The 24,442-nt window shown below is 48.1% G+C and overlaps 1 long non-coding RNA gene across 1 annotated transcript in view; it reads left to right on the top strand.

Annotated features, from left to right (window-relative positions):
- The window catches only part of LOC144689695 (uncharacterized), a 120,384-nt gene extending 102,424 nt beyond the window's left edge, over window positions 1-17,960 (top strand). The window contains exon 2 of the long non-coding RNA XR_013578687.1: window positions 16,851-17,960. This is a non-coding gene — a long non-coding RNA (uncharacterized LOC144689695). The remainder of the gene's footprint in view (window positions 1-16,850) is intronic.
- The last annotated feature ends 6,482 nt before the right edge of the window (window positions 17,961-24,442 follow it).

Raw genomic sequence — 24,442 nt, 5'->3', positions numbered from 1 at the left:
CAACTGTGTCTCTAGTCATGTGTGGAAAGCATTTGATATATGGGAGGATAAAATGGCCAAAAAAGGTAATGTCACACAGAAATTCTCCAAACTGATGTGGATCGCCTTTGATATGTGGTTCTTCAGCAGCAAGGACCATATTAAGTGGCATATTGTTACCAAGTGCCAAAACTGAGTTTAACCCCTCAGCTATTTTTCTTATTTAAGTATCTTAATTAATTCTTCCTGTATTCTTTTGTTTCTTAATTGTTGTAAATTCTGTCAGTGGACTACTTATGATGTCTGATCACGTCCAAAGTACTAGATATAATCTACTTTTTACCTTAAGGGATGGCTATGTACCTCTACCATAGTTATGTTATTACTTTTTCACAATGCTTAAAGTGCTTGATTCAAACTTATCTTGCCTCTGTTTGGTAAAAGTATCGACCCATTTATTTAAATGGGCTACTACTTGCATTACAATAGTAAAGAGAGAAATATGATAGAACATTAAGTGTTCATACAATAACACTCACAATAACTTCCAGCTATCATGGCTATATAAATTTGTCTGTTGCAAACTGTGGCTTTAATTAAAATTGGTACATCTGCTAATCTATCTAGGAAAGAACTGTTAATCCTCACCTGAGGATGCTTCATTTCGCTTTTACGCACTTCTTCATATTCCATTTCGTACTCTGCTCCTTCACCTCAAAGTTATAAATACAACATCCTCCACAAAATTACTAGTCAGGGTCAAGGTCACCTCGTCGAGAAGCGATGATGTTAATGTACAGCTTTCTCGGAGCAAAAGATACCACAACACCCCTGCCCTTGACATCAAGACATTATTTGACCAATTGCGGCATCAAGGGACCCTGCTGAAATTAAAGTCAATGGGAATCGGGGGAAAATGCTCTATGTTGGCTGGAGTCATACCTAGCACAAAGAAAAATGGCTGTAGATGTTGGAGGTCAACATCACCACCTTCTTAAGGGCAACTAGGGACGGGCAATAAATGCTGACCCAGCCAGCAAAGCCCTCATCCTGTGAATGAATAAAAAAAAAAAATTTCAGCCCCAGGACATTGCTGCAGGAGTTCCTCAGGTACTGGGCCCAACCATTTTAACTGCTTCATTAGTAACCTTCCTTCCATCATAAGGTCAGAGAAGAATGACTTCTGATGATTGCACAGTGCTTAGTTCCATTCACAACCCCTCAAATAATGAAGAAGTCCATGCTTGTGTGCATCAAAGCCTCAACAACATTCAGGCTTAGGCTGATAAGTGGGAAGTAACATTCATGCCCCTCAAGAGCCAGGCAATGACCATCTCCAACAAAACTGTGTCTAAACACCTTCCCTTGACAATAAATGACATCACCGTAATCAAATCTCCCATTATCCACATCCTGAGGATCACCACTGACCAGAAATTTAACTGGAGCAGGCACATAAATACTGTGACTACAAGAGCAGACCAGAAGCTGGGTATTCTGCAGCAAGTAACTCATCTCCTGACCCGCCATCAATTGCAAGCACAAGTCAGGTATCGGATAGAACACTCTCCATTTTCTTGGATGAGTCTAGTTCTAACACCACTCAAGAAGCTTGATACCATCTAGGGCAAAGCAGCCTACTTGACTGGCACCCCCTCCAGCACTTTAAACATTCACTGTCTCCACCACTGGTGCCCCATGGCTGCAGTGTGTACCATGTACAAGACAGATTGCAACAACTTACCAAGGTTTCTTTGGCAACACCTCCCAGACTGCTAACTTTACCACCTATAAAGACAAAAGCAGCATCACCTGCAAGTTATTTCCACGTCACACACCATCTTGACATGGAGAGTATCGCCCATTCCTTCATCAGTGATAGGTCAAAGTCCTAGCACTCCCTCCCTATAAGCACTGTGGGAATACTTTCACCACACAGGCTGTAGCAATTCAAGAAGGCGGCCCACCACCACATTCTCAAGGGCAATTATGGACAGGCAATAAATGCTGGCCTTGCCAATGTGACCAAATTTCATGATCGAATAAAAAGGCATTTATTTTCTTATGAATATGAAACATCCTTAATCTTCATGCCAAACTGCACCAGTCATATATAGCGTGACCAAAGGTTGTAACAATAAAAAACTGAATGTGAACTCACATGTGTCTCTTTTTGCATTTCCCGTGCCATTGAAATGATGGGTTATTGAACATTCCAGTGAGAATAGGACAATGACAAACCGCAATAAACCAACAAGATGATTCGTTTTACAAACAATACTTGAATAAGTGGAATAATGTTGCATTGAATTTAAACCCATTTCAGAACATAGAAATACTCTCCTTCCTGTAGTTTTAGGGAAGCAATCTTCCTCAGTCAGTTTGATTAGGTCAAATTTACATTCCCAAATGATAACATTTAAACATAAATAACACCAAAATCCTTTTTTGAAGTGACAAAAATCCTGAAATGTGGTTACTATGTTACGCCAAGCTTTGAAGCTTAATGCACATTCAGAGGAGATTGTTCTCCTGGCTGTGAGTCTCCTGAGGCAGCAGTGCTTACTGGGAATTCAGACACATGACCAAATTCTTTGCAATCACAATGGCCAAAACTCTGAGCAGGTTGGACAATTTTGTAAAATTGCCTCTATTGCAAAAATGTATTATATTCCATAAGATTGAGAGCTAGCAAATTCTAGAACATAGTAATTCACTCCAAACCAATCAATTTAAGGTGGAATCATCCCAGATTTGCACGAAGTGGGCAGGAGAAAGGACATTTTACCCGTCAGCCGCAAAGGCAGCTTTTTGCGCCGTATCTTCCCATTCCTGGCGCTTCCCACCCCATTAATAATGCATTCACGGGAAACATGCCAGATCGTTGGTGGGCGGGCTCAGATTTGCCCGCCAAGCTGTGACCTCAGCGCTTCCTTGCTTAGGGCCCCATTTTTAAAGCGTACCAGAGTACAACCTACTTCATGGCCTGAATTTTCCGGTTGGCCCGGGGGGCAGAGTGGGATCGGGTGCGGATCCGATCGCCGCCTGCGATTGGGTCTGTGCCGCCATTTTACGCAGGCGGGCCAATTAAGGCCCGCCCAGTGTATTTCTCGATTCCCGTGGATAGCGGGAGTGGGCGGGCGGCGATGGGCGTGCACAGACCGCCGGGTCCAATGGCGACCCGGCAGCCTGTTTAAATGAAGGCCTGGCAGCCTTTTCTAGGCTGCTCACAATGGCAAGTGCAAGGCCACAGCAGAGGGCTTCTGCTGAGCAGGCCAGTCCGGAGGGTTGGCCAGCGGGACAGGCCAGACCGGAGGGTAAGGTGGGGGGCCAGTGTGTCCCTCGTTTCTCGGATGTTTGCCTTGCTGCCCTCCTCGAGGAGGTGGCAGCACGGCAGGAGGTGCTGGTCCTCCAAGATGGGAGTAGGAGGCCCCTCCACATGACGAAATGTGCCTGGGAGGAGGTGGCAGAGGTGGTGAGCTCCTGCGATGTGGTGAGGTGCACCTGGATCCAGTGTCATAAGCGATTCAACGACTTGTTGCGCTCCGGCAGGGTGAGTAGCATGTTGGCATTGGGTATTTAACCCAGCAGGTTGACTTATCCCCTCCTGGCGCGCCCCCCTCCACCTCACCCTCCCTACCCCCGCCAAGTGTGAGTGTCGTGACTATATTGAATCATTGACGACATTTGTCCTTTTCTGGGTGGGCCAGCAGATATTGCCCATGCTGAGGTCAGCAAGAGAGGGTGATGAAGAGATGTGTATTGCCTCTGCAGCATGTGTTACACTGAGTCCCACATGGCTGGTTTGGGGGCAACCTGGAGGAGCTGCACTTAGGCGCTGTGTTAGAGCTCCAGAACATGTTCTAGTCAGGGCGATGAGATGGTGGGAGGGGAGCTTCAAGGTGGCGTTGGCAACAAACCATGTGCCGCATTCCACGTGCTTGCGTCTCCTTGTTATGGAAGGGTATACCGTGTGGTGCCTAATGTGATGTAGGCAGCATCTGTCCAAGGCAGGGATGGGGGGTGTGTGGAGCAGGCCTAACATCTTTGTATGAGTGTTCGGCAGCAGTGGGGTGAGGAGGCATTGGAGCCCTGATATGTCCCACTCTGGTTGGGGTGGGCCGTGCACGAACAGGGCCCATGTACAATTTTCACTAATCAATGCTCTTCTCTCATTTTCAGGAGAAGAATGCTCATAATGCGGCAGAGCATGTGAGGACTGGCAGTGGCCAGGCTCAGATCGCCATTCTTAGCCGTTTTGAGCAGGAGGCCCTGGATCTGGAGAGGCGCCATGCGCCAAGGTTCACTGGTGTCGGTGAGGCTGGGGTGCCACGGCCAGGTATTTATACCCAACAGTGAGGTCAGCATTGTTCTCCCAACAGCCATAGCATTGTTGAATGTTAAATGATTTAATTTTGCAACATGGCTTGACCATTGCTTATGGAAGGATGATCCAGGGGACAGGGATGAACTTTGTCATTGTCTCCACGTTAACTGATCCCCTGTCCTTATTCTTCCTTTCAGTATCATCGGAGCAGGGCCAGGAGGAGGAGCATCAGATGCCCCCTCTCACACCTGAGGGGCCTGAAGTCTCACTAGCATCGCATCATTTCTGCGAGGCAGGCACCAGCGCATATACTAGCACCTCGGTGGGAATTCGAACATCGTCTAATGTCCCAGGGCACAGTGGTGAGGGCACTTCACAGTCGATGGGAGAGCTAGCAGAGACAGAGAGTGCCCATGGCGCCAGCAGTCGGAGGACTGCAGGGGACCAGGCACATGCTCAGTCGGTGCCTGATGATGTACCTCTGGAGTCATTCACGACGCAGCAGCTGCAGGAAATGCGGCCGGATGTGCGGGAGCATCTGGGGGAGATACATGAGGCTATGCTTGGCTTGGTCTCTGTGATGGAGGAGTCTATGCGGACGATCGCTGAAGAAATGAGCCACATGTCCGAGTGCCATGCTTCCTCCATGGAGAGAGTGGCGACTCTCGTGAACAGTCTCCGTAGGGCTTCCTGGAGATGCGCTCTGACCAGTAAGCCCTCACATCGGCATTGACCTTAGATGATCAGTGCAGTGTGGGAGATGGTGTGGGCATCAAGTTTCCCAGCTCGGTGCCCATCCATCCGCATTGAGCAGCCTCACGTCGGCACAGCAGCTGCCTGTCGTCTCTATGAGCTCCTCTCAGGGTGCTCCGGATGAGAGCACCAGTTCCTCCGTCCCACTCCCGGTGACCGTATGATCCGGTGAGGCTGCGATGACTGGGGAGATACCAGCTGTGGAACTATCAGCTCCCTCCCAGGCAGGACCAGCACAGGCTCCATGGGCCAGAGGACGACCGCCAAGGTCATCAAGGCCAACAGGACAGCAGAGTCAGCAGGCTGTCTCAGATGTCACTCCAAGCGATGGGGCAGTACCAAGACGTAGCACCCAGAAACAAAAACATAAGGCACCTTAGGCACACCTCGGATTTTTCACTGGTGTTTTGGTGTTGGCCTGAGATGAGGCCCTTATGATTTTATTTGATTTTTAACACTATTGTCTTTTTTTTGTAATAAGTTGCTTTGCTTGACACATTAAAATCAAATATGTCACCATGGCTGAGGGTGCCTCTTTTCTTCTGCAAGTGTATGGTCTCCAAAACTGTAATGAATGCTTTGTTGGACATTCAACTTTATTAACAAGGCCCTTAGTCACTGTTGCTAACCTGGCAGATTTTGCACTTAGGTGTCGAGTATCGAGCCGACAGCCCAGGCTTGTCCTGGTGGTCCATCTCATGGAGTCATAGAGGTTTACAGCGCAGAAAAAGGCCTTTCGGCTCATCGAGCCTGTGCCGGTCAAACAAGTGCCGAACTATTGGAATCCCATTTTCCAGCACTAGGCCCATAGCCTTGTATGCCATGGCATCGCAAGTGCACATCCAAATACTTCTTAAATGTTAAGAGGGTTTCTGCCTCTACGACCCTTTCAGGCAATGAGTTCCAGATTCCCACCACCCTCTGAGTGAAAAAATTCTTCCTCACCTCCTCTCTAAACCTCCTGCCCCTTACTTTAAATCTATGCCCCCGGTTATTGATCCCTCCACCAAGGTTCCTTCCTGTCTACCCTATCTATGCCGCTCATAATTTTATACACATCAGTCATGTCCCCCCTCAATCTCCTCTGCTCCAGGGGAAATAACCCCAGTCTATCCAATCTCCCCGTATAACTAAAACTCTCCAGCTCAGGCAACATCCTGGTAAATCTCCTCTGCACTCTCTCTAGTGCAATCACATCCTTCCTATAATGCAGATTCCAGAAATGCACGCAATATTCTAGCTGTGGCCTAACCAGCGTTTTATACAGTTCCAACATAACCTCCCTGCTCTTATATTCTATGCCTCGGCTAATAAAGGCAAGTTTTCCACATGCCTTCTTAACCACCTTATCTACCTGTCCCGCTACCTTAAGGGATCGGTGGACATGCACACCAAGGTCCCTCTGATCCTCAGTGCTTTCCAGGGTCCTACCATTCATTGTGTATTCCTGTGCCTTGTTTGTCCTGCCCCAGAACATCACCTCACACTTATCAGGATTAAATTCCATTTGCCTCTGATCAGCCCATCTGACCAGCCCGTCTATATCCTCCTGTAATCTAAGGCTATCCTCCTCACTATTTACCACCCCACCAATTTTCGTGTCATCCACGAACTTACTGATCAATCCTCCTACATTCAAGTCTAAATCATTTATATATACCACAAACAGCAAGGGACCCAACACCAATCCCTGTGGAACCCCACTGGACACAGGCATCCAGTCACAAAAACACCCCTCGAACATCACCCACTGCTTCCTGCCACTCAGCCAATTCTGGATCCAATTTGCCAAATTGCCTTGAATCCCATGGGCTCTTACCTTGGTTATCAGTCTCCCATGCAGGACCTTATTAAAAGGCTTGCTGAAGTCCAAGTAGACGACGTCAAATGCATTGCCCTCATCTACACACCTGGTCACCTGTTCGAAAAATTCAATCAAATTGGTCAGACATGACCTCCCCTTAACAAAACCATGCTGACTGTCCTTGATTAATCGCTGCCTCTCCAAGTGTAGATTAATTCTGTCCCTCAGAATTGCTTTCAACAGTTTCCCCACCACTGAGGTTAGACTGACTGGCCTGTAGTTCCCTGGTTTATCCCTTCCTCCCTTCTTGAATAACGGTACCACATTGGCTGTCCTCCAGTCCTCTGGCACCTCTCCTGTGGCCAGAGAGGTATTGAAAATTATTGCCAGCGCCCCTGCTATCTCCTCCCTTGCCTCACTCAACAGCCTGGGATACATTTCATCCAGGCCTGGAGATTTATCTACTTTTAAGCCTGCCAGACCACTTGGAACCTCCTCCCTTTCTATGCTAATTTCTTTAATTATATCACAGTCCTTCTGCCTGATTTCCATACCCACATCGTCCCTCTCACTTGGGAACACCGACACAAAGTATTCATTTCGAACCCTATCTACATCTTCCAGCTCCACACACAAATTGCCACTGTGGTCCTTAATGGGCCCTACTCCTTCCTAGTTATCCTCTTACTCTTAGGGGAGGATCTTCCGGTCGGCGAGCAGGGGCGGGGCCCGCTCACCGACGTGTAAAATGACGTGGAATGGTGTCCGGCGGAACTCCCAACGTCACTCTGCGTCATTTCCATTTTCAAGTCAGCGGGAGTGCAGCTGAATCCGCTGTGCTCCCGCCGACCTGTCAACAGCCTATTGAGGCCATTTAAAAAGTACTTAACATCATTAATGGACCTGCCCGTCCAACCTGAGGGTTGGCGGGCAGGCCGGGAGCCCTGGCGGGTGGAAGAAAAAGCATGAAACCTGATCAAACAGGCAGGATGAGGTTTCATGAGGGTTTTTAAATATCTCATAAAGATTTCAGTAAAAGTGGTGGACATGTCCCATCTCATGTGACATTGTCACATGAGGGGACATGTCAGGGAAATTTCAATATCTTTTCTTTAACATTTTACAATTTGGAGCCGATCTCCCTGAGGCAGCACTTAGCCTCAGGGAGATCAGCGTGACCTTTCATGCACATGCTGAGGGAATCCATCCCCCCCGTCCACACAGGGAGTGCGAGGCTCCTCCTGGCGGACGTCACGCTGGGTGAGCCTTAATTGACCCACCCACGTAAAATGGTGGCACGCCCCTGATTGGGGGCACCGATCAGTGGCCCACCTGCCTGCACCTAATCCTGCACTTCCCCACCCCACCCCTCACAATGGGGGAAAAATTTTTCCCTTAATGTATTTGTAAAATCACTTTGGATTTTCCTTTATTTCAATGTTCAAAACATTTTCCAATGTTTTTTCATGCCCCCTTTTTGCTCTCCAAATTTCTTTTTTTTAAGTTCCCCCCTACACATTCTATTCCTCCTATAGGGCTTCCGCTGTTTTGAGCCCTTGGTACCTGCCATAAGCCCCCCTTTTTCTCGTTAAACAATCCTGTATATCCCTCGACATCCAGGGTTCCCTGGATTTGTTGGTCCCACCCTTTATCTTTACTGGAATATATTGGCCCTGTACTCTCCCTATTTCCTTCTTGAATGAGTCCCACTGCTCTGACGCAGATTTACCTAAAAGTAGCTGCTCCCAGTCCACTCTGGCCAAATCAATCTTGTGGTGGGAGCAGCACTTTTAGGTAAATTTGTGGTGGGCTAGCTGAAGGTTCATTGGATTAAAGCCTCCCATGTGTCCCTGCCTCCCTGGAGTATGCCTGGGTCAGTGTCTACCCCCTCAACGTTTCCCTGTGCGTGCTCATCCTCAGACACACTGCTGGACTCATTGTGTGCAGCCGCAGACACTGCGTCTACATCTTCTTCGTTCACTGCGTCCCCCCTTTCTAGCGCAAGATTGTGGAGAGTGCAGCATGCAACCACTATCACCGAGACACGATCTGGGGGGTACTGGAGTGCGCCTGCCGAGCGGTCCAGGCATCGGAAGCGCATCTTGAGAAGACCGATAGTTCTCTCCACCACAGCCCTTGTGGTGCCGTGGCTCCTATTGTACCGCTGCTCAGCTTCTGTTCTTGGATGGCAGAGGGGCGTCATGAACCACCTTCTGAGGGGATAACCCTTGCCACCCAGCAGCCATCCATCCAGCCAGGCTGGAGCACTGAAGAGCCCCAGAACCTGGGAGTGTCTGAGGATGTAGGTGTCTTGGGAGCTGCCTGGGTACCTGGCACAGACTTGTAGAATCAGCATCCTGTGATCACACTATCTGCACGTTCATGGAGTGGAAGCCCTTCCTGTTGATGAAGGCACCGGGCTCACCTGCTGGCGCCTTGATGGCCACATGTGTACAGTCTATTGCACCCTGGACGCGGGGGAAGCCAGCAATGGCCGCAAAGCGTCTGGCTCGCTGTGTCTGGCTTGCCTGGTACCAACAGAAGTGGGTGAAGGTCAATGCACGTCTGAACAGAGCATCTGTAACCTTCTTGACACAAGTATGGAGAGCTGATTGGGAGACACCACAAAGATCACCCACCGAGCCTGGAAGGAGCCAGAGGCATAGAATTTGAGGGCAGCTGTGACATTTAGAGCCACTGGCATGGGGTGTCCACCCACACAATTAGCGGAGATCTCAGGCTCTATCATCTGACAGATATAGTTGACTGTCTCCCTTGAGAGTCGGAGCCTCCTTCGGCACTGCACCTCAGACATATTGAGGTAGCTGCTTCACCACCTGTATACCCTGGCAGCAGGATAGTGGCATCTTCTGTGCCCCCTTCCGCCATGGACTACCTCTTGGTCCTGCGCCCCTTGTGCCTGCGCCTGTCCTCCCAAAGGTGGCTCCCCTGGAGGCTGAATGTGCACTCCTGGCCTCCTCCCCCTTCTAGCCCTCCCTTCCTCCTCAGAGGAGCTGCCTCCAGCGGACAGTTCAACTTCCATTCCCAGACTGAGGGAAGGCTTCCTGAAGCCTGCAGGCCCAGAAAAGATTGCTCACTGCAGAGTGCTGACCTGAAGGTTAAGAGTCCAGAAAAAGCAGCTGGTATGCGGTTTGAAGTACTGCACATCACACAGGCAAGTTCGAAAAACTTTCAAAAATAAATACTTCACTGTGCACATTCATAACCCCAGTGAGCCCTCTTATCCCGCCCGTGGATGAGGTTAGTACAAATCTGTCCTACCCACCTGATCGTTGCGCCCATGCACCGACCCGAAGATTGCATGGATGCTGAAAAATCGCTTCGATAGAACATTCAAGGGCCTTAAGTGTCCTGTTAATTAATGGTTGGGCATTATTGCGCGCTCGCCCAGAGAAATATCGCGATGGCGCGTGGTGATGTCGGGACACTCGCACGTCATTTTACGCACGGACATGCGGGGCCCGCACCTGCACAACAATGGGAACATTCTGCCCCATGTCTTCAGACCAGGACTGCTTCAGGCAACACATGGCCCCGAAGGCAAAGAAAATGGCAGTGCACAAATTTAGTAATGACTCTCTGAGGCGCCTGCTGGACAGTGGAAAGCTGCTGCAATATCCTCTACCCCCACTCTGGCCACAGGAGGTCCACTAGAGTGAGCAATCCAGCCTAGGAGGTCATGGCAGTGAAGGCCAGTGCCACAGGAGCACAGAAGAGGTCAGCCATCCAGTGCAAGAAGAGGATGAATGCTTTCATTAGTGCCGCTAGGGTAAGTCAACCACCTCATCACTGTCAACACACACTCACAAACCCAGCACACATCCATAGGGATCTCACATCTCAAGGGACAACACCACTAACTCTCACACATACCCTCACACCCCATCAGACTTATCCTCTAGAACTCAAGTCCTAATTCTGTCCATGGCTCTGCCCACCACTCTCTCCATCTGTTTTCATGGAGGAGAAGATGGCTCATATCAGCAGGGAGAGGTCCCAGACTGGGGGTGGAGTGGCCCACATTAGGCCCCTCACTCATTTTGAGGACCATGCCATTGCGCTGACTGATGAGGATGTGGTCCGTGCCTACCGCAATGGTGGGGCCTGCGGCGAATGCCCACATGAGGATCCTGCACCCTATCACCCCTCTCTCAACGCAACTATGCGTGCTCTCTCTCCTGCTCTTCAGTCTGATGCCATGCAATAATTATCTCTACTTTGGTTCACAGGGAGCTCTGCCAAGCAATTGATGCCCTGAGCCAGCCAGTCCCTCAGCTCCATCTATGTCCTCACCTCCAGCCAAGGGGACACCTCCTCCATTGAAGAGCTGGAAATAAGCAGCCTGGAAGACCCATCACAGCGCTTACCTACACCCTCCACCAGCGCAGAGACACACACCTCGGTGGGACCTAGATCTAGAGCAGGCTCGGGCTCACAATCTGGTGGTCACTGCACAGGCACCTGTCTGGAGCAGGAGGAGGCAGGTTCAGCCAAGCTCCTCGGCACTCAGAGGATGACTGGGGAAGAGGTACCTGTGAGGTCCGAGTCAGATGACGAGCCTCTGGATTCGGCCTTCCAACTCATCCTGTAGGGTCAGCAGAAGGCGGGGGAACATCATGCAGAGCTGTTGGAAGCCCTCAACAGAGTGGTACGTGGGCTGGAGGAGTGCGTCCACCTGCTCTCTGATGAAGTGGTGCCCATATATGCATGTATAGAGGTTTCCATGGGAAGGAAGTCCAGCAGAATGCAGAGATGCATGCTGACCTGCAGTCCATTGCAGGAGTCATGGGTGAGTTCCTGCAGTAGCAACGCGAGAGGGAAACGAGGCACCTTGACGCCCCTCCAGGTGCTCCTTCCCTTTAAGGAGTCAGGTCAGAGCCCTGGGGCACCAGAAGGGAGGAGGAGCGACAGTTGGACACCCGTCGGTCATCCACTTAGGATTCTCAGAGGCTGTTCTCTCCCTCCAAGTCCCGTTTTCCTGTGACCCTCTCAACCTCATCCTCTGCCACTACAGAGGCAGCTGCTGGCCCACAGGAGGACAGCCAAAGTAAGTCGGGGCCCTCAGGGCCTCGGCTCTCCCGAGGGTGTACGCCGAAATCATCAGAGGCAACATGGCCAACCATTGCCCAGGCTGTCTCCACCTGTGCCATGGATGTCAGGGCAGCACCTAGAAGAAGTGGTAGGCCTAGAAAATTTAATAAATTGTGATCACAAGTGGTTGCATGGGTGAACTCATTTTGTCACTTTACAATCTGAAAATATATTCACTTTCACTGAATAATGTGTAATGTTGTCTTTGAGCTTCATTTACAGGCTTCATGAATCCACCCTCTGCATCCCCCCCACTAGCAGTTCAGCTGCACACAGCCAGCCCATGAGTGATTCTGGAGGGAGAAGTGTATGTGTTGCAGGGCTTTTCAGAGCCTAGTGCGAGCACGTGGAGCCTTCCTCCATCACACTCGTCTCTCTGTCCTGAGCATTTTCAATGCTGCCTGCTGAGGTTCTCTTTCAGTTGTCCATCTGAGCTGACCTGCATCTCCACCCACCCACTGATCACACTTCCATGCGGCACCTGTACCTGCCCAACACGAGGCTCCGCTCACTTTCGATTTGAAAGCCATGGTCATAGTCAAGTTCCTTCTAAGCTCCCCTGTCCTTTCCCCTTCCCCAGTCACCCATGCCCTTTTCCCCATCACTGCTGACCCCCTCCCGCACCCCCAGCATCACCTCCTACCCCGCCCCACCATCACCTACCAATCCGAACCCTTTTCTTTCCAGTATGTCTAGGTGAACGTGCATCTTCCCAACCTTTCTGAGAATCCCAACCCCATTCACATCAACCTCTCTGACCTCCTCCTTCCCAGCCCCAGGGTCCGTGTCTGCCTCTGGGTCCCTACCAGCCATCCTTGCTATCCCTTTTACTACTACCACTGCACCCTCACCCTCCCACCCTTCCAGCTCGATCTCCCCCATCTCATACTCACCATTCCTTCTGACCATGCCAACCCTCCCTTACACATTCACTTGGACACCCCTCTTACTCCGTCCTGCTCCCTCACTCTTTCCTCCATCCTTCCTCCCCCTAGACTCCTTCCCCACTCTGTACTCCTTCGCTTACACCTTCCTCCCCCCTACACCTACCTCTCCACTTGCCGCATTCTTCCCCGTTACACCCTCCCCCCGCCTCTCCCCATACTCTCTCCTCCCTCTCCCAACTTCATCCCCTAACACCTTTGTTCCCCTCTCCCCCTCCCTGGTGCATCTTCCTCTCCCACTCACGCCTAGATTTTCCTCTCCCACACACACAACCCCAGTACACCTTCCTCTCCGACCAATAGCTGAACTTTCCTCTCCCCCACCTTCACCAATCATCCGTAGCAGCCCATGGCCAAGACTGTGATGTTCTGAAGCAGTCCTGAGACATCAGCAGAGACCCCCCACCTCCCAGAAGCTGCTTCGCTGTGGAGCCATGTCCATGAGAATCCACTCAGCCTGTGATGCACGTGTTCCTCCAGGGTCCAGTAGCTGTAGGGCTCCAGCATCTTCTGCTCCTTGGATGTCCGCGATCTCAGAAAGGCCCTAACAGTAAGTCCTGACTTCACACTTGCCCAGATATGTTCTGTGGTGGCGTGTCTTCCTGCCGGAGTAACGGAATGTCTGGTGTAGGGGGACGATTCCACTCGGGCCTCACTTTATATCCCATTAGTGGATGCAAAGCGGGTTCCCGCCAGCCTCCAGCGGGATTGGCGTTCCGCCATGGCGGACACCATCAGATGTTCCCAATGTGCTTTCCCACCAGCGTAAAACTGCTTTTTGGCCTTCTCGCCATATTCCCCCTCTCCTACCCGCATGATGCCCGACACCAACGGGGCTGGAAAATTCCGGCCTTCGAAATCATAATCAGCTTTATTTCAGTTCCCCGCCCTTTCAGTTCTAATCTTCAACCATAGCCTAATATTAAATCATTTCTAGCATTGTCTAAAGTTTGTGCCTCTAAAACAACAACCTTGCTGCGAAGCAGTTAATTATTTCCACTAGAATGCATGGGGAGTGAGTCAGTGCTTGATCAAATGTTTCTGTAAATGTGTATTGCCTTTAATAGAGTGTCTGTTAACTGAAAAATTAGTTGAAAATCTTTATCAAGGAGATGCATTGCCTCGAGCAATACAATAGATTATTGCACCATAAAATGCCTTGAGACTGGGAGAAGATCATGGGTTTCAGCTGTCTTTATTTCAAATGCAGGATACCATTTTTGCGCAATGTTGATGTCCTGAGAATATATTTGATGTAATGGTAAAAGAGCATCCGTAAACTAATGATAGTGGAGGGATGCTATCTGCTTTCTTTTTTTCACCTTCCATTGATCTGATTTCAGATGGAACTTTGATGTCCTATTTCATTCTCTTGTGCTGAGAGTCTGACTTGTACTTATTGCCACTATTGTTAATGCAGTGTTACTAATTCGAAAAGCAAAATCAACAATGCCATTGAGATTGCTACAGTGTCACATTGGAGACCAGAACAAGTTGTAGTCAAAAGAGACGGGTTACAAATACAAAAATGCTCAACAGATGGTAAATTTCAAAAATTGAGTTTGGAACATAGAAACAGGAGAAGGGCGTTCAGCGCTTTGAGTCTGTTGCACCGTTCAATTAGATCATGGCTGACCTGTGTCTTAATTCATTCTATCAGCTTTGGCTCCATACTGGTTTATACCCTTATCTAACAATAATCTAGCAATTTCAAATTTAGAATTATTAATAGAGTTAGTATCTACTGCTTTTTCTTCAGCAAAGATCCACATTTCTACAATCCTTTGCATGAAGGATTCTCTCCCGAATGACTTGACTCACATTTTAAGATTGTGTCCTTTTGCCCTAGATTCCCATACCAATGGAAAATGTTTCCTTCTATCTACATCAATTCCTCAAAATGCTAAAAGCTGCAATCAATTTTCTACCAAACTTGTTAAATTCAGTGAACACATTCCTAGTTCATATAATCTCTCTTCATTACCTAATTCTTAGATTCTTGGTAATATGTTGTTGAATCGGCACTGCACTCCTTCCAAGGCAACTATAACCCTTCTAAAATGTGGTGACCAGAACTGTAAATAGAGCCCAGTTTTTTGTGGTTGACACAGGGCTCCGCCCTAGCGGAGCCTGCCTGCCTGCCCAATTTTCATATTGGGGAGCTAGGCATGGTGTGGAGACTGGTCTGCTGCCTCCAGAGGCAGGACTGGTGTCCATGGAGGTGGGCGGATGGTGGGGCCAACATGTTAGAAGACCAGCCTCTGTTTACTGGGACATTGGCCTAGTTCTATTAATGGTTGTTAGATCCTTTGGCTCTCACTCCTCAACCCTCCTCACCCCTCCCAAAAACCCTCCCTTAGTCCTGGAGTTCAGCCAAGCATTCATAACGGGGCCACCCGGAAAAACTGATGCATAACCACTTGTTCAGCCTACTTCTGCTGATACAGGGTGATTACCTGTTTCTGTTGATACAGCTGATTCTGCACTGTTCTTTTTTCAAAGGCTCAATGGAATTTCAATCGGAAAAGCCTGACAACTGTTCAGTCCATTTCAATGTCTGAAAAGATCTCTGAACTTTAATTTATAGTAACGATCAAACCACAGTTTCCAAATAACTCATTTAAATCAGATTTTCAATAGTGTTGCATGCAGAATAGAACTTTATGCCTTGGGTAAGGTACTCTAATGCATGTGAACACTTCCACAAAGTTGGTCAATTTAATGGTCACAACTTATAAGGACAGAGCCATCTGATCAATCATTGTTTTGAAAGCATACTTAAATCATCATTACCATTACATCATGACATTTGAAGTTGGCAAGACCTTTTAAATGTACCTGTGAGAAGGTCCCCAACTCCACAGCAGGCTCTCCCTGAGGTTCACAAGTTGACTGATCTGGCCTGACTTCAGGAACCCACCAGCCTCGATTTGAGTTCTCTCAGCATTGGGAGAACAAAATTCAGCCCAAGGTGTTAGAACAAATGAATTCTAGTCTTTGGAGTTTTCTGTCACTATTGGATATTGGCAAGGTAGAAATTAAAAGGTAGAATTTACCAGTAAAGTGCTTAAAGATGTCACAGAATGACTAAAAATATATAGAGAGTAAACTTCATCCCTTGCAAAAAGTATTTTGGTGTTTTTTGGAGGATCACGCACATGTGACCACACAGACATGCACGCACACACACACACACACATACCTTAAATGTAAAAACACCTGCATGTTTTGGCCTGAGAGGTTTCTTTGTTCGACTTCAGTATTACTTAACAGCTTTGGAAAAAGTCTAACAGGTTCATTCTTTTGTTTAAGGGTGACTTCAGACTTTTAGAGTTTACCTTCAAACAATTTGGATTTAAAAATAAATACAGGAAAGTTGAAGGGAAATTTAAAAAGCCATTTGACAAAATAAAGAAATATACTGCTTGTGTCCATTTTGAAAAGACCCTAAGGAATGACTTTGTTATGATTATAAACTAGTTTCTACCATGAAACCACCAAGCATTCAGCCTATTTTAAGTACATTGGTATACTGGATGATTAAATTACATTAAATTAACATGAGATTGGTTGGGGGCGGATGGGGGTGGTGGGGGGGCATGAAATATTTTAAAACAGGTTTATGGGGTGACCATGTTCTTGTTTCCTGCACTCATGGCCATGTTTCCAAGCTGTGATAAACCATGTTACTCTAATTCAGTTCCCATGATACCTTAACTTTCTGACATCATGCTGATCTGTTTACCTTATAATAATGGGTCTGGGACTCTGAGCATGGTGGCATGCTGTGCATTTAGTGTTAATTAATTAATCATTATGCAGACTTGAAAATTACTTAAGGCTTGTTAATGTAATTCTATTTGTCTTTCAAAGGCACATTATTCATCTACTTTAGACAGCCTTGCTACAAAACTTGCATTATATCTTTTAGGTTTTCTAAAAAATCTGCATGGAAAAGACTGGAAAATGCCAGCTAACCTGGAGAAAATCACTTTCTCGAGCGCTACCATTCTGAGATGGAACACTGGATGGGTTGAAATCTCCTTCAACAAAACTAAAACCATCATTTTTGGCTCTTGTCAGCACTTATGTGTCTCTGGTCATAACTCCATCAACTTCCCTGACTGCCCTCTCAGGTTAAATCCAGTTGTGAGGACTGCAAAATGATTTTCAGCCTTATGCTTAGCTTTTATGTTACTATCTGGATTGTCAGCAAGACATTCTTGCACTTCCAGAACATCACACACATACATATCCCCCGCCACTCCTGAAATCCCAATTCACATTTTCAACATTTTGAGAATTGATTTCAAATAATTTGATTTCCTCATTGTCCTCACCACTTCTACCTTGCACAAATTCTAGACAAGCCAAAATTCTGCAACCCAGCTTTTCTCCTGCTCAAGACTCACATATCCAACATCCTTGCCCTTGCTAAGCTCGATTGGATCCTTGTGCCTGAGTGAATAAAGTTTGAGGTCTTTATACTTACCTTCAGTTCCTTTCATTGCCTCACTCTATCCACCTGAGTGGCTTTTCCAGCCACACATCCCTCCCACATTCCCATTCCTTTCAAATGCTTGCACACCATTTCCACCATTGCAAGTCAATCTTTCAGTCCCCAAAGTTTTCTTCAAAACCACTCTCTCTTACTGCCTCCTCATTGCCTTTAAAAACTCCCTAAAGTGTTGCCAGCAAACAAGTCTCCACTCTAAATGTTGCTCCTCTTGCTGTAGTGTGACCATGCAGTGTTTTGAGGCATTTCCTTTTATTTAAGCATTTAGATGCATTTTATTTCTTTTTATAGTTGATTTCCTCTGGAAATGATCACATTTTAAGTAGCGTAAATCTTAAATGTAAGTTTATGAGCTCAATTTAGTGAGGAGTGTATCATTTAAAAAATATTTTTCTTGCATTGTGCCAATAGAAAGGTTACCACATGCATATCTTAAGAGTAGGTACAGGTACACTAGCTAGTAGTAAAAATATTTCTAATCCACTTTCTATTCTGTACTGAAATAATAAAAGTAATGAACTAAAATGCTTCATTTATGCCTTTTGATTTCCTTGGGGAGGATTTTCCCCTCGTTGGGTGGGCCCGGGAGCGGGCGCCCAATGGCCCACTGCCCGCGATCGGGCCCCGACTGCGATTTCATGCTGGCTTGCCAATTAACAGCCAGTCAGTGTGAATCACGTGCCGAATTGCTCAGCGCTGCCTAGTGGGGGTGGGGGGAGGGGTGGAGAGGAGGGCAAGCTTGGAAGTCAGCGCACATGCGTGAGTGCGCTTACAGAAAGTTTAAAAAAAAACATGTCCCCTCATATGACTCTGTCGCACGGGAAGGGACATGTTAGAAATGAGATTTAAAAATTTCTATTGCATTGGGATTTCCTCAAAAAATCTATTGGATGAGGTTTCCTCAAAAATCCAAAGACCGCTCGGCCTTTTCGCCCGCCCGCCCGCCAACTGTAAGGCTGGATGGGCAGGGAAACATTCAGTTTAATCAATTTATCAATGGGCTTAACAGCCCTTTTAATTGTCGGCGGGCGCACTGCCCACTCCCGAGCGTATGCCCACCGACTGAAATATCGCGCCTTATTTCATGCTCGTGTGTGTTGGGTGGGCGCCCACATGCCAAGGTGAAAATTCAGCCCCTTGAGTTTTAATTCAGGTAAACCATGACTGACCACAATCTCTTTTAGGTTTATTATAGTAAGAATTAGTTACTTACATGCACACCGATGTTAACTATATTAATTATAAAAAAGATTTGTATTGGTATGAAATAATAAATCGACAGTTTCTCCAGCACAAAGAAACCATATGCCCTTTGGGGGCTTGGGGTCTAAGCTTTAGATCTCACATCATTTGTGAAGTCAGCTAATTTAAATAATTTCATGGCACTCCCAGCATCTAGGCAACAGCATGCTGGAAGCACAACAAGGTCATGGGGATTGATTACCTAGTGCCAACAACTTATGAAATGTTGTTGGCCGCCATTTAAAATTGTGCTTGTATTTTGTTGAAGGAAATTGAGCACAGCAAAGCCCCATTCACAAATTGGATGCTCTGGTGCAGGAGGTCTGCAATGAAATGTGGCATCGCTTGGGGGAGAGGGCCACACAGTAAGAAAGAGTGCCATTTTCAGTTCAATTATGGGGTATTGCTCTGATTGACATAAAATCCACAGCCTTCATGAGCCTTCTGCACATTGTGATAAAGATGCTTTGGAGCCACTTTCACATATGCAGTGCACATGGGATAGCTGACATGGTCTTTTTGACCTCAAGGTATTAGCCCACATACTTAACCATGACCAGTCACTTGTACTGACTTTAACACCCTAGAGATTTCCTAATCTAACTATAGTCATGCCTCTCACACCCTATCAGAGTGGTACATTGGAAAGGGTTCCAAATTTACATCCAATTACTTGACTACAGCAAGTTTAAATTTTACAAAATGCAATCACAATGTATGTGGACTGTGGTTCTGACTGAGAAGGCTGTGAAATAGATCTCTCACTGTAATGCTAATTTCCTTTTGAAAAGCTTACTCAGTGTACCTACAGCTGTTTAGCCGATCATCCTGCTTTCAGAAAATAAGGTCAGACATGGGGGGATTTATTATTTCCGTATGGGACCTGACTCTGTCTTTATGTGTGCTGCACCTACTTAAAACAGACGTGCAAATAACACATTTCACACCATAACGAAAGAAGAATTACGTAACTGTTCAGCTATTTTTTGAAGGTGTTACCCAGGTTATGTTTACTGACGTGTCAGTGATGACTTTTTTCCACACACACATGGAAAAACTGCATGTCTGTGGTGTATCTTTATTATAGAAATGAAACCACTTCCGTTTCTATGCTGTGAAGACTTAAAGAGAATGTACATTTGTGTTGGCGATGCCTATACTGAGCTTTCAGAGCTACTCATTCTTTTAAGAAAGCTGCTGTTTACTGGTCAAAAGCAAAATTATCCTCCCACATCCATGTCTGTGAGCTAGTTATTTAGGAAATTTAAAGCAATGAAAAACATTCTTACATTTTCTTATTTAAAAATACTTAAAAGATCAATTCAGGGTGATGCCACTTCCAACTATTCAGACACCTGTGGCTGGATTTTCACCAAGTCGGGATGACTTGGGAGCCCTTTAAAAATGGCGACTGGGACCTGATGCCAGGATTCCTGACCCCATTCCCAGGGTTTCAGATTTTTAGGAGTGCCTTTTAAGGGTGTGGGCTGGTTCAGGTCAAAATCCTGCATTATGCACTCCGGACCTGACCTGCTCCATTGCAGGGATAGTCATGTCCTCGTCCTCTTAAATTCTCATAGAGTTGTGCCAGGTTTTCAAAGAGTCATGGTTCCTGGCACCTCAGAGGTGTGGTGAACCATAGTCTGCATGAAAAGAACTTTTGAAAGGTAAGTTCAAAAGATCCTCCTCATGCCCCCATGCCAAAGTATATCCCCCCAACATCCCTAAGTCCCCTCATGTTCCCCTATGCCAAGCTACGCCCCCGCAAACACCCCATGGCTCCCCATGCCAAACTATGTCCCCCAAAGAACCCTTATGACTCCTAATCCCCCCCATGCCAAGCTATGGCATTTTCATGCCCTCTATACTCTGTAGAGAAGTTTTAACCCTATAGTGACAGTAGGATGTGTGAAAAAAACTTTTAAAAAACAGTCATTCATTGATAACTTTCCACTTTCTTAAAAAAAACCTCCTTTTTTACTACTGGCCAATAAAGTGACAATCATCTAGATCCTTTAAAATATGAATAGCTGAAGCTGCAAACACTTGAATTCTCTTTATCTTGTGTGAATGACCATGGCGAAATTAACTGAAAAGGTTAGAGAGCCAGAGCTGTCAATCAAGCAATGTTTTAGTACTCTAATGGATGTCTGGGCCCTCATCCAAGAATACATAATGAGGCTTGGTTGATAGCCCAGAAATTTATTAGGGCACTGAAACACCTGAGCCCCAGAGAAAACAATATCGGCCATCTTCATATCTGACTTGCAGGTGTCCTTGTAGTGGAGTTATGTACACCCAGAGGGCATTGGAAGAAGCGAAAAGAAACACAAAGATCAGCTGGCTAAGCAGACGGCCCAGAGAAAACAGAGGCCAATGAATTGTGCACCTTCTCAGCCCGCTACCTTTTTCTATGGTAAATGTGGCAGAGACTGCCGTGCCAGAGGGGGCTCCTGAGTTACACCAAGTGATGCTTAACACAGAATTGACCACCATGGTGCAATTACAAAACAAAATGACTGCCATTGTGGGCTTTCTGATGGTGCTAGCTGCAATTGACTGCATGCACATAGCTCTGCAGTTCCTCTAAGTCAGGGGGGAGTAAAACCACAACCACAAGGGCTATCACTGAGCCACTCTGCAGCTGGTGTGCAACCACACCAAGAAATTCATCTCGCTGAATGCTCTCTATTCTGGCAGCATTCACAATGCTTTTATCCTGTGACAGTCAGCAATTCTTACTCTCTTCAGGCCTCCAAGACAGAAAGCAGGTAAGGCTGCTCAACGACCAAGGGCTACCCCCTCTATACATGACTCATGAGCACATTCGCTGCCCCACCATGCAAAGTCATAGGACCTTCATTGAAAGCCATGGAGGTACCAGCAACACAGTCGAGCCACTCATCTAGGCCCTAAAGCAGAGATTTTGCTGCTTAGCTTGCCCGGCGAGGATCTCAATCTACAGTACACTTCAATGTTGTCTCCGTGCTTGTGGTGGTATGCTGCATCATCCACAAACTCAAAAGAATGAGGTCCTGGCCAATATCTCCTGGGACTTGGAGGCCACCTCGGGAGGAGGAAGAGGAGAAGGAGGAAGGGAGGAGACAAAATGCGACTGAAAAGAGCAGGAGGGACTCTGTAGTGAGGCTACGCTTCAGTTAAAAAGAACTTTCCCACCCAACATGGATCCACCATCCCCTTACAGTTACATCTATTTTGCACTCCGCATCACAAAGTCCCCTTGCTCTAGATCACTTAATAATGGACAACAGTCAATAACTTCACACAAATTTATTCAACGATACATCAATAATACAAAAAACCCCAAAAGTAATGATGCTGCATTCCTTCATGGCTGTCTTACTGGTGCCTTTGCCTGGTCTACAGTCCCTACATTGGCTACTCCAATGGCTGCAGCATGGCTGTTGGAAGGCAGTTCACTTTCACTGTTGGGGACTGCAGATTGTCTTGCAGGACATGCTTGATCAGCTCTGCACCTTGAAGGCCCAATTATAACTGTACCTTGGCATGGATGGCAACACCCTGGGCTGGCTGGCTGAGAGTCAACAGCTAAGGCACTTGTGAGATTGGCAGTGCTGGGAGGACAAATGCTGTCATCCTGAGACATGGGGGAGAATATTTCCCACGTCGGGCGGGCTGAGCGTGAGCAGGCGCGCGATCGGGTCTGCGCCACTATTTTAAGAGGGCGGGCCAATTAAGGCCCGCCCAACGTATTTCTCGACTCCCGAGGATAGCGGGAGTGGGCGGGCAGCAGTGGACGTGCACAGACTGCCGGGTCCAATGGCGACCCGGCGGCCTGTTTAAATGAAGGCCTGGCAGCCTATTCAAGGCTGCTTAGAATGGCTGGGAGAAGAGCACAGCAGACGGCTACTGTGCATTATGCAAGTCCAGAGGGTAGGCCAGCAGGGCAGACCAGGCCGGAGGGCAGGCCGGAGGGGCAGGCCTTTGGATGAGTGCCTAGCTGCCTTCCTGGGGGAGGTGGCAGCATGGCGGGAGGTCCTGATTCCAAGGGACAGGAGGCAGAGGCCTCCCCGCCTGACCAAACGTGCGTGGGAGGACGTGGCCAAGAGTGTGAGCTCCTATGATGTGGTGCGGCGCACATTGGTCCAGTGCCGTAAAAGGTTCAACGACCTCCTGCACTCGGGGAGGGTGAGTACCTTGCTGGTTGAGGTCACTTAATGCAGCCTTTACCCCCACCCCTCCCGTCCTCACCACCCGCAGCTCTGAGTATAGTAACGTCATTGAATCCCTCACGGCATGTATCCCTTGCTGGGTGTGACAGCAGAGATTGCCCATGCCCAGTTCATCCTGAGAGGGTTGAGCTAGGATGTGTTCTGCATCTGCAGCATGTGTGACACTGAGACCCAGGGTATAGAATGGGGTTGAAAGTCAAGGGTCTGCACCTAGGCAGAGTGCTGGAACTGGGAAGCATGTCAAAGTCAGGGTGCTAACATGCTGGGAGGGGAGCTTCCAGGTGGCGGGGTAGCAATCCATCTGCTGGTGTTTGCGCTCCACGTGCTTGTGCCTCCCTGTTTAGCAAAGTTACACCTTGTGGTGCCACACGTGAAGGAGGCAGCATTTGGGCAAGTGGGGGTGGTCAGCCTGGCTTCTTTGCGTGAGTGTGCGGCAGCTGCTGGGAGACGAAGAACTGGAGTCCTGCAATGTCCCACTCTGGCAGGTTTGGCAGGGATGTGATGGGAATTCAGGTACAGGCTGGACTAATCCATGCTCCTCTCCCCTTTCAGGAAAAGACTGCGCACAATTCCTCAGAATGGATGTGGACTGGCGGAGGCCAGGCCCAGTTGGCGATCCTGACACCTTTTGAGCAGCAGACCACGGATCTGGAGAGGCGCCATGCCCCCAGGACCACCGATGGCAGTGAGGCTGGGGTGCCATGGGGAGGTATGTTTGGCGAGCACTCAGGTCACCATGTGTGTCACAGAAACCATGGCACTGCTGAATGCTCCGTGATTGAAGTTAGTAACATGGGCTGACCATTGATTATGGAAGAGTGAGCACATAATGACCCGGGAGAGCAGCATGCAAATTGACATTGTCTGCATTGTAACTAATCAAATGTCCTTGTTCTTCCTTTCAGCATCACTGGAGCAGGGCTGACAGGAGGAGGCAGAGGGGCCACCTCTCACCCCTGAGGGCCCAGAGCAAATCCACTCACCAGCGTCACACCATCTCAGCCAGGCAGGCACCAGCGCAGATATTAGCATCCCGGTGGGAATTAGATCTTCAGCTAGTGTCCCAGGGCACGGCGTTGAGGGCACTTCACACTCGCTTGAGGTGTGGGCAGAGACAGAGAGTGCCCAGGGCGCTGGCAGTCGGAGGACTGCTGGGGACCAGGTACATGCTCGGTCGATGGCTGATGATGTGCCTCTGGAGTCATCTGTGAGGCAGCAAATGCTGGAAGTGCAGCAGGGTGTGTGGGATGATCTGGCGGAGATACATGAGGCTATGCATGGCATGGTGCCTGTGCTTGAGGAGTTAACAGCGAGCATTTGTGATGCGTTAAGCCTCATCTGAGCGCCATGCTTCTCCCATGGAGAGAGTGGTGACTCTCGCGGAGAGGCTCCTCCAAGAGAACAATCAGTTCCTGCTGGGGATGTGCTCAGGCAAGCAAGCCCTTACAGCGGGATTAACCTCAGCAGGCCATTGCCTGTGTGGGAGATGGCTTGAGTACCAAGTATCCCAGCTCGGTGCGCATCCATCTACGGTGAGAAAAAGATCCAAAG

The sequence above is a fragment of the Cetorhinus maximus genome, chromosome 14 (genome assembly GCF_964194155.1).
Source record: "Cetorhinus maximus chromosome 14, sCetMax3.hap1.1, whole genome shotgun sequence".
Lineage (NCBI taxonomy): Eukaryota > Metazoa > Chordata > Chondrichthyes > Lamniformes > Cetorhinidae > Cetorhinus > Cetorhinus maximus.
Note: the sequence above shows the minus strand (reverse complement) of the source record. Positions and strands in the feature narration are given on the sequence as shown.